The sequence below is a fragment of the Ovis canadensis genome, chromosome 23 (genome assembly GCF_042477335.2).
Source record: "Ovis canadensis isolate MfBH-ARS-UI-01 breed Bighorn chromosome 23, ARS-UI_OviCan_v2, whole genome shotgun sequence".
In the NCBI taxonomy this organism is placed as follows: Eukaryota; Metazoa; Chordata; class Mammalia; order Artiodactyla; family Bovidae; genus Ovis; species Ovis canadensis.
In genome coordinates, this window is record NC_091267.1 from 72292037 (window position 1) to 72303334 (window position 11298).

At 43.1% G+C, this 11298-nt stretch overlaps 1 long non-coding RNA gene across 1 annotated transcript; it reads left to right on the plus strand.

The window, feature by feature from the left end:
• Positions 1 to 322: 322 nt before the first annotated feature.
• LOC138428191 (uncharacterized) lies at positions 323 to 3973 on the plus strand. The gene is made up of 2 exons (XR_011252322.1): positions 323 to 664; positions 1615 to 3973. It is a non-coding gene; the product is annotated as an uncharacterized lncRNA (long non-coding RNA).
• The last annotated feature ends 7325 nt before the right edge of the window (positions 3974 to 11298 follow it).

Consider the following 11298-nt stretch of genomic DNA (forward strand, 5'->3'; position numbering starts at 1 on the left):
GGAGAATCCCATGGACTGGACAGAGGAGCCTGGTGGGCTACAGTCCATGGGGTCATAAGGAGTAGGTCTAGTGACTAATGGACATAGTAGTGTTTTCCAGGTTCAGTCCTTACCCACGACCACTGCACTCCAGTCCGTTTGTGGATGCTGGTTGCAGTGGTGTTTGACTTTGTTTGAAAGCAGAGATGAGTCGAAACTCAGTAACCTTGAAGGTGGACGGACACACGGTGACTACCAGCCTGAACATTTCCAATCACCCTCCTGCAGTAATCAGGGAACAGTAAACGAAAGTGTTATGAGCAGGCTCGTGACAAACAGAAGTGGAGCAAATAGTGACAAAGGTCGAATAGGGAGACTTTATCTGACAGCCATGTCTTGAGACTCTGTACTTGCAGCAAGTGTAAAGAGCAATTATTTCCTGGTGTGGCTGCCGAACACCCAAATAATATGCAGATATCCATGGAAATCTCCACAGCAAGATGGGAAACATCATGCTCTTAGTACCTAAGTGCCAAGACTTAATGAAGCGTAGATGTAGAAATGGTGATGTCACACATAACTTGGTGTGGCTGTGGGGAGCGCCAGGATTCAGAATCCAGAGCTTTGAAGTTGGCCAGCATTGAACACTATAGACAAGGGGAAAAGTCATTTGTTTTCTGCGCTGGTAAGTGAAACGCAATGGTGTATGGTTGCTGGGGTAGCTGTGGGGAGAGGTGGGTGTCTTTTGGAGCCCAAACACCTGTGACTCCAGAGCTGTGGCTTAAGGGAGAAAAAAACACATTTATATTGCACAGTATTTTTATGTACTAAATTCTCTGTCCTCGGCGATAGATCACACGGATAAGCCAAAGCAGAGATGAAATGCATATTTTTTTTGTTTACGGCCACCTCCAGGTGTTCCCCCTGAGCACCTAGGGGTGCCTTACGAGCTCAGTGAGCCGCTAGGGCCCTGCCATCTCCTCCCCGTCTTCTAGCCTCCTGTCTCCTCCAGCAGTCTCTCTCCAGGCCCTTTGTGGGCAAGCCCCAGACTCAGCTCTTGAAAGGCTATCCATACCGAGTTTCTGGAGACTGGTTTGCTTGGTCCTGGCCTTTACCATAAACTGTTTGGAAAGTTTTCTTTAGCCCTGCTCTCCAGGCCCCGCCCCACTATGGTGTTTACCTCCGGTCAACAACTCTGTTTGCACAAGTGAAGGCTTCTGTCCCTATCACACACAGTTTAAAGTACAATCCAAAGCATTTGCCACATACGTAATGAAAAGAAAGGCATACCTTTCACATTCTTTTTCTGAATTGTGTTGTATAAGAAAATATAAATTTTTGCAAAAAATATAAATTCTTGCAAATTGATTAAATCAAAGCAAAGCTCAGGAGAAAAATATAGCAAGGACATAACCAGTTTTAGGAGGAAAAAATACAAAATTTGTAAATGCACGTATCATAAAAGATGGTTTCATGAAAAATACAGAGAATGTGAAGCAAAATAAATGGGCAATATTTTTTTTCTTTACAAATTGACAAATGTTAAAATAAAAGGCAATATGCAATGTGGTCAAAGACTGTAAAAGCATATATTTCTTCACTGCTGGTGGGAACATAAATCTTATTACCTTTCAGGATGGACAGGGAGGCCTGGAGTGTTGCAGTCCATGAGGTCGCAGAGTCGGACACAACTGAGCCACTGATACGATCACCTTTCCAGGGGGCAGTTTATGTCAAACTGTTTTCCTCTGGAAAGAAAAAGAAACAAGTAACTGCATGGATGACCACAATGAGGTAAAAGAAAGTACCAGTAGAAAACAGTGGAAAATATTTTTATACGTGATGGGGTGGGGCCTGCTTAGAATAGAGCCAATGCTAAAGTCTGTAAAGGGAGCGACAGTCAGCTCCAAGTGCCAGAAAGATGGAGACTCTGCATCGAAGCTGAATCGTAACTCGAAGCACAAATGTCAAGTTGGATAAAATTATTTCTACAGCGTGTGCACGAGTGGCAAACGCTTGGTGAAGCTGCAGGGGTGGCAGCGTGCGGACCTTAGTCCCTCAACCAAGGATCCAGCCCAGGCCCTCGGCAGTGAGAGCGCAGAGTCCCAACCAGAGAATTCCCAGTAGGCTGGTTAATAACGGCGTGTACTGTTATTTATGCCACGTGCTTCGTGGGAGAGCTACATGAAAAGCTGTTAAGATGTATCACTGTGTGAAAAGACTGTGGAATAGGAAATGCCTTATGATTTATTCTAAATATATATGTGTATATAGGCTCATGTAATCATATAAACAAGTCTGGAAAGTTACACACTAAAAATAATTATCTCTGGTTGATTGAGATAACAGGATTTTGCTTCTCAATTCTAATATTTCTAGGCTTTTGAAAATTTTTAAATATGCAGATTACTTATATAAGACAAAATATATTTAACAGAAAAAAAGAAGATAAAGGGATTATGTCTTTCTCCCATTCTTTCCACTGTTTTTTATTTTTAATTAAAAAATGGTAAATTATGAATACAGCAAATGGTTTTACCCAGATTTCATTTAAAAAAACAGAAATACTGTAACTAAAGATTACCAAAGAGAAGAGAAAATTAATGACACCGTCACCTGCTGGGATTGTATGTGAATGACAGGTTTTTATTTGTATGTTATTCAACTTTTATTATATATTTTCATTAAAAAAATGCATTTTCAAGTAAAAGAGCATATTGAAACAAAAAGGAATTTACTACTATAGAAATAGGTGGGAAAAGTTCCAGTTTTACTGAGCTGCTTTGTGATGTGGAAATGGGTGAGAAAATGATTATGTAAACCAAGAGAAGGTTGAAGACTTTTGCTGCGTTGAAAACTGTCTTTGTTATAACCTGGAGACTGTTTCTTTCAAAACTTCCTTGACTATGCAGATGAGAAATCTGATCCCTAGAGAGCGTAAACAAGAGCCAGGCCTTACTTAGTATTATTTCCCCTGAAGTTCAGAAACAGGAGGTGACCTGCCCAGGATCATAGAGTTGAGACAGAGACAGGACTAGAACCCTAGGCTCCCAATTTTAAACTTCTCTTCACTGTTTTATGACTTGACTTTAATCCTGAATTCTATTCTCTTTACAATTCAGTGCTCTTAGGTATTACCACTCGCTCACTACTTTCTTGTTTCTTCCTAAAATCTAAAGAGGTAAATACATGTTAGCAACTGATTCTAAAATGTGTAAAGAATATAAGCTTTGTTTTCCTTAAAGTGTTTTTGCAACCTTCTTTTTGATGTTTCTGCACCATTGAAACAATCGAGACTTAGTCATTTGACTTAAATGATTACGCTCTTTCTTGCTATTTCTTTCACTGCTGCTGTTAGCATTAAAATAGAGTTCAAGACAAATAAATAGGTAACATCCAGCCGGGAGAGCCTAAGATTCAGCCTGATGACACTGGGCCTTCACAATAAAAATTTTGGCCTTTACCATTAGTTCTTTTTTTTTTTCTTTAGTTTTTTTTAAAACAAAATTTAATTGGAGGACAAATGCTTTATAGTGTTGTGTTGATGCCATACATCAACCTGAGTCAGCCATAGATGCACATATGTCTCCTCCCTCCTCAACTTACTGTCTTTTTAAAAAAAGGTTTTTTAAATTAAATTGAAGTATAGTTGATTAACAATATTGTGTTGGTTTCAGGTGTAGGACAAAGTGATTCAATTTTATATGTATGTGTGGGTGTATATATACATATATATATATATTCTTGTTCAGATTCTTTTCCAGCATACATTCCATTATAATGTGTAAATATTCCATTCCATTATACTATATATTGTATATATTATGTTCTTTTCCATTATTACAAGATATTGACTATAGTTCCCTGTGCTATGTACTAGGTTCTTGTTGTTTACCTATTTTATGTATAGTATGTGTATCTATTAATCCCAAACTTCTAATTTATCCTCCCCTGCTATCCCCACTGGTAACCATAAATTTGTTTTCTATGTCTGTGAGTCTATTTCTGTTTTGTAAATAAGTTCATTTATATCATTTTTTTAGATTCCACATATAACTGATATCATATGTTTGTCTTTGTCTGACTTACTTCACTTAGTAGAATAATTTCCAGATCTATCCATGTTACTGCAAATTTCATCATTTTCTTCTTTCTGTGGCTGAGTGGTATTCCACTGTATATACACACACACACGTATGTGTGTGTATCACATTTTCTTCATCCATTCATCAACTCATGTTTAGATTACTTCTGTGTCTTGACTACTGTAAACAGTGCTGCTATGAACATTGGGGTTGAATGCATCTTTTTGAATCAGAGATTTCCTCTCTTCCAGATATATGCCGAGGAGTGGGATTGCTGGATTATATGCTAACTCTTTTTTTATTTTTTAAAGGAACCTCCATACTGTTCTCTGTAGTTCCCCATTAATTCTTAAAAAAAAAAAAAAAAGAATTCCTGGTGGCTCAGGGGTTAAGAACCTGCCTTCCAATGCAGGGAACATGAATTTGGGGTTCGATCCCTGGTCGGGAAACTAAAATCCCACAGGCCGTGCAGGGGCAGCTAAGCCTGCGTGCAATAATGAAGACCTGTGCGTGCTCAGTTACTCAGCTGAGCCTGACTCTTTGCGACTCCATGGACTGTAGTCTGCCAGGCTCCTCTGTCCATGGGACTTCTCAGGCAAGAATACTGGAGTGGGTTGCCATTTCCTCCTCCAGGGGATCTTCCCAACCCAGACATCCAAGGACATCTCCTGCGTTGGGAGGTGGATTCTTTACCACTGAGCCACCTGGGAAGCCTTAACAAAGACCCAGCACAGCCAGAGGAAAAGAAAAAGACGGGCACGAATTTCCAAACTTCTTCTTAACATCTCGGTGGGACAGGAAACAGCTCTGAAAACAACCAGGCCCTTTCCTCATATTTACACAGACATTTAGACATGAGTATTTCCAGGCATTACATTAATAGGACCTTCAATCTCCCACAATAAGAGTCCAGATTTTGTTCCAAAATTCTGCCTCCATAAAGAAACCTGGAAAACAAGGAGAAAAAGCCTAGAAAACTTTCAAACTAAAGAAGACAGAGGAGGCCACAGGGAAGCTTCCTATCCCAATAACTTCACTGTTCTCTGAGATAAATCCTTTTAGGGCAAACTTCTAAAAGGATAGGATTCCATTAGAAACTATGACAGCCTGTGAGAATTCCCTGTGGTTCAGTGGTTGGGACTCCCAAGTTTCTACTGCAGTGGGCCCAGGTTCATCATTTTTGGCCAAAAATAATAAAATAAAAGAAAAAAAATTTAAAAGAGAAAGTCTGACAGCCTATTCATTACAAAGTCTACCTGAAAGGGCACTTTTCCAGAATAGCTCCGATTGAAGACTGAATAAACCACAAGCAACAAATAAACCGGAACATAAGTACAATGTGCTCGTGTACGACTCTGTGCGACCCCGCGAACCACAGCCCCCCGAGGCGCCTCGCTCCTTGGGATTCTCCAGGCAAGAATACTGGAGTGGGTTGCCATGCCCTCCTCCAGAGGCTCTTCCCCACCCAGGGGTCAAACCCACGTCTCTTATGCCTCCTGCATTGTGGGTAGATTCCTTATCACTGCGCCACCAAGGAAACCCATAAGTACAACAGATCCTCTTATAAAGTTATTTTAGGGTTTATGAGCGCTCACTCACACTAGAGTCAGTCATACATGACTCTGTGACCCCATGGACTGCAGCCCACCAGGTTCCTCTGTCCTTGGGATTCTCCAGGCAAGAATACTGGAGTGGGTTGAGACTTCATGCGTGTACATATCTCGTCATTTGAGTAATCAAAGGAGAAGTTACATAATGATGATATATTTGATGTTTGTAATAATTTCAAACCACGTGAACTTAACCTTCCTCAGTGGAATTCATAAGATGCTGATGTGAACCCCCAAGAAGGACTTTCACCTGGCCTGAATTTGAAGCTGAAAGACTCTCGGTTTGAATCCCAGCTCTGTCCCACTTTACTAGCTGTGTGCCTAAGGTCAGTTGTCAAATCTTGTAAAATTGAAACAACATTTATTTTATATGGTGGCAATAGCAATTAAATAATACACTATATGAGACTGACACACATTTAACCTTACCTAATCCATTAACATTCTTCTAGTTATCTAGGAGCCTGTGAGTATCAAAAAAAAAAAAGGAGACTTATTTGCTGAGTAACATTACAGAACTGGAAACATGTGACTTAAAAACAAAAACAGACCTCAGCTAAAAATAGCATCCCAGAAAGAGTCCCCTCCCACTGTGAAGTGACATCAGAAACCACAGCCACACAGACTCTGCTCAATATATGGGAACTGATGGAGGGCATGGGTTACTCTAGAAGTCTCAAGGACTGTCTTAAGCAAGCCCTCCCTTTTCAGTCCCAACTGGCCACAGTTTTGTGCTCTAGTCCCCAAAGTTCTTATCAGGAAGTAGAAAGTCCTTCCGTCTCATCAGAAACACTTAGCGTATTTATATATACAAGTTATGACATTGCAGTGGAGAAATCATAGAGACAGCACATCTAATTTTCCTGATTTGTTCTAAAGTAAAATCACAATTTTTGCTGGGGGAAGGGGGTTACTTTCTCTTCCTCTTTTACGTAGATGGATATCCAAGGAACCAAGAATAGATGATTTCCCCCTTTTTACGTAGGAGATCTTACTCAAGTAAGAAACCATTCGATTACACAAATATTCCTAGTCCTTCCAGATGTCACTTTTCTCTTTATATTATTTTAAAATATATTGTTATATACTGTGTCTGGTTAGAAATATATTGATTTCCTTAAAATTGTACTAAGCTGTTGAAAGAGCAGGACAATTTGTATATTTCCCCTTCTCATGTAAAAGATATTCCTTAACTCTGAAACTGGACATCATTACCCTTCATAATTATTTCTATATTCCTTGACTGTTGTGCCTCTGTGTATACGTGTGCGTGTGTGTGTGTGTATGTGTGTGTTGGAGTTTGTCAATAGAATGGATTTGGGCATTGTAACCAGATTGTCTTGTAAGGCCATGGGCTTTGTTCAGAATCCAATTAGAGCCCTTTAATACTGTGTGGTCCTTTCAGTTATAAGATTATGTTCGGGGGATCTAATGTGCAGATGGCGATTGTAGTTAACAACACTGTTATATTTTGGAAAGTTGCAGAGAGAATAGATTTGGAAACATTCTCAGCATATGTGAGGGGATGGACCGTGTCAGCTACACTGTGGGGAAGTCACTTTGGTACATTTGTAAGTGTATCAGATCAGAACATTTCTGTGCCTTAAACTTACCCTATATTATATTTCGACTCTATCTCAATAAATCTGAGGAGAGGTGGGAAGAGAATTGTGTGCTCCTGAGGTTGGAAGTTTTAAGAAGAGAATCCTGGGAAGATAGGAAACACATTTCTTAAAGATCCAAAGAGATACAAAATCAGTTAAGAGACCAACAAGACGGGTTATAGACTGGCAGGGACTGAAATAATGTTATAATAGCCATGGGAACTGAAGGCCCAAGTCCCTGTTCTAGGCTATAAATGAGACTCAGTATGTTCCTTCAGAGAGTCTGCTGAGAACCCAGTGAATATTCCAGTACCCCAGATTACATGGGAAGACAACTCCCCAACTCCCCCCCTTTTTCTTTGGCCCCAGGCAGCTCTTTATTCATGGTCAGCAGTGGCCTGGGCGCAGGGGATTGCACTCGGGGACCCCAGCCAGGCACGCTGAGCCTCGCCGCCTCCACGGCCAGAGTTTGGGCCTGGCCGCCCAACCCCCAGGTTGGGGCTCCTGGCAGGCTCAGCGACAGCTCTGTCCTCCAGGGCCTTGCAGCACCTGGGAAACCCTTGGCTGGCCAGGGCTGAGCTCCATGCAGCCCCTGGGCCCAGGACCCTCATATCCGGCCCCGCAGAACACAAAGCGCCTCCATCATCCAGACCATTGGAGGTGGGTTAGAGTTGGCACTGGAGTACACAAAACCACAAGAATCCCACCAGCCCGGTGTCTTCCCCTCCCACCAGCCCGGTGTCTTCCCCTTACCCCAGCAGGGATAAGCTGCTGGGACCTCATCCATCCTGACCTCCGTCCACAGCCGGGCAGAGACAGGACAATGCAGGGGAGGGAGCGGAGGGGCTGCTCCAGACCTCTGGGCATCAGATGTTCACAGTCAAGGTTAATTTACAAAGGGCAAGGGACCACGGGGTGGGGTCAGGGCTAGGCTCCAGGGTCCCATCTCTGAAGGTGGATGGGCCAGACCAGGAGACTGCACAGAGCCAGGGTGGTGGCCACGCCCACACCACCTGTCAGGCCCACCATCAGCCAGTGGTCCAAAGCCACACAGGCTTTGCAGCAGAGCTCCAGGGAGCAGGGTTTTGGGTAGCTCGAAAGAATAGTTTCTTTTTTTTCAAATGCTATCTTTCAACCTGGAGAAGAATTTGAATTAGGTATAGAAATGTTTAAGACAATCAGATCTTTAGGATTAACATTTGGGGAGGAGATGGTACATATTTAATATTCTGTGTATTCTAGTGTTTAAGAAATTATGATGTGGAAAAAATTTGACCTATATGTTATTCTATGTAGTTAATATCTAAGAAAATTAGGCACAAGTTTAAATGGGAGTTACTAGGCCAATCCCTCCCCACTGAACTTCTGATTCTACAAAGCTCCTTTCCTCATCTCTGCCCTCCTCCTCAAGTACAAAAGTTATAAAGAATTATAAACAGTCATAATAACTTGTTTAAGATCTAGTCTAAGGGGAGCCCCTCGCATTCCCACTACAAGACAATACAATAGTGGTTATTTTAAAGGTGTGTCCATTGACGACTAGAAGTCAACAAAAAGCCAGCTCGGAGCATCTCTCGCTGCCTCCCACAAACACCTAGTTAAAGAGGACAGCTCCTTCACAGAGATAACTAACATTATCTAACATTATCTAGAGATAACTAACATTAAACATCCCATTGGTTTACTTATTTTACAAAAGCTCTTAAAGCATTTAAAATTTGTCTACTATGTCTGTTAGGCCTGAGAGCAGAGTATGCTTTCTTTGTCTTTCAAAAATACGAAAACAAAAAACACAAACAAACAACTCCCAATCTGCTTTTTACCAATAAGCCCAAACAAGTCAAACAAGAAAAGGATGAGGAAACTTCCCTGGTGGTCCCGTGGCTAAGATTCCGAGCTCCCAATGCAGGAGGCTTGGCTTCCATCCCTGGTCAGGGAGTTAAAGCCTGCACACCACAGCTAAGAACTGTTGCAGCCTAATCAAATAAACATTAAAAAAAAAAAAAAAGGATGGAAAATTTTTACACATCCCAGCAGGTGTCAGAGGTTTTTTTCTTCTCTTTTCTAACCACTAAGTACATGGAAATCAATGCACTTTCTTGTTTCCAGTTTCCCTGTAAATGGTTGACCTCAGCCTATTGTGGGCACAGAGTGAGTGAGTGAAGTTGCTCAGTCGAGTCTGACTCTTTGCGACCCTGTGGACTGTAGCCTACCAAGCTTCTCCAGGCAAGAATACTGGAGTGGGTTACCATTCCCTTCTCCAAGGGATCTTCCCTGGAGTGGGTTACCATTCTCTTCTCCAGGGGATCTTCCCTACCCAGGGATGGAACCTGAGTCTCCCGCATTGGAGGCGGATGCTTAACCTCTGAGCCACGAGGGAAGCCCTCTAAATGCTTTCAGATTACATGGAGCCAGCAGGGAAGCCCTCTAAATGCCCTCAGATTACATAGTTTAAAAAAAGTTAACAGTGAGTGAGGATCACAGTGTCTCTTGGCCTTTAAGGAGCATAAGAATCCCCTGGAGAAGGTCTTAAAAGGCAGATTCTGACGCAGTAGGTCTGGAATGGGGCCAAGAGTCTGCATTTCAGGTTCTCAGGAGATGCGGGTGGTTTTGGTCCCCTGATCTCATGTAGACGCGTGGGGATGGTAGCCGTAAGCTACATTTCTAGTTAGAACCGGAAAGTTTCATTCTGGAGGCAAAAAACGTTTAAGGCAAACTCTACCAAGAAAGATGTTTGTTCTGTATGTGAAGTCGCTCAGTCGTGTCCGACTCTTTGCGACCCCATGGACTGTAGCCTACCAGGCTTCTCTGTCCATAGGATTTTCCAGGCAAGGATACTGGAGTGGGTTGCCGTGTAGCCTTTTCCTTTCTTAGAAAACAGTAGGGGAGGGGTACATTTTTCACAAGCCATACTGATGGGGCTTCCCAGGTGGTGCTAGTGGTAAAGAACGCTCTTGCCAGTGCAGGAGACATGAGAGACCGGGGTTCAATCCCCGTGTTGGGAAGATCCCCTGGAGAAGGGCACGGCAACCCACCTCAGCATTCTTGCCTGGAGAATCCCATGGACAGAGGTGCCTGGTGGCCTAGGCTCCACGGGGTCGCAAAGAGTCGGAAGTGACTGGCAAGTGACTCACACACACGCTGATACTGACGGTCCCTCTTACATTTGCAGTTTTCCCTCTCCTTGGGTCTCTGTCATTCAGGGTGTTAGTGATGATGGCCCTGGAAACTGCCCAGATCTCTTGAAATCTGGGAATCATGAAAAAAAAGAAAATGGTTCTACAACTGAGATGGGAGCCAGCACATTTTGATGGCTCGGCTATTTATTGAAATCAACCCCTCTGGCAATAAACCTTGAGGGCAGAGGGGCTGGATTTTGAGGCTGAGATGAAAGCAGACACTGGGAGGAGAAACAATGACCCAAGCCACTTCCCTGCTGGCGGAGGAGGCGGGGGCAGGCGCCCAGCACTGGCCAGACAGCCCATCCCTGAGGGTAGGTTAAGACCCAGCCGTCACAGAAGGCCACCTCGAAGCCCAGCTCCCAGGAGGAAAATGATAGCCAAAGGAGAAAACGAGGGTGGGGGCCTGTGAATAGACAAAATGTACCCTCCCTCTCATCAGGAGCTAGGATCAGCTGGGCAGATCACACAGCCCTTGCTTAGGGCTCTGCAGGACTCCGATTAGAGAGAGACAGGGCACGTGTGTGTGTGGACAGTGGTGGGAAGCGGAGCCCCCACCGCTGCAGGTTCTTACAACAACTGAACCATAACAGCTCAAGAGAAGACGACTCTGGACGGAGCCCTCCTGGGCCAGTGCTATGTTCTGTCTCGAAACCAATATTGTTATTACCGCACAGCGCTTCCTCTCTTTGTTTTACTGTCTGAGCCAACACTGGGCCCGGCTGCCCAGACATTCATTTTCCTGCTTAGGACACTTAGTTCCAGAAGAATAACACAATCAGTAACTAGAGGCTTGGCAAGAGATGATACCATCCTGCGTGAAAAAAAAAAAAAATACAGT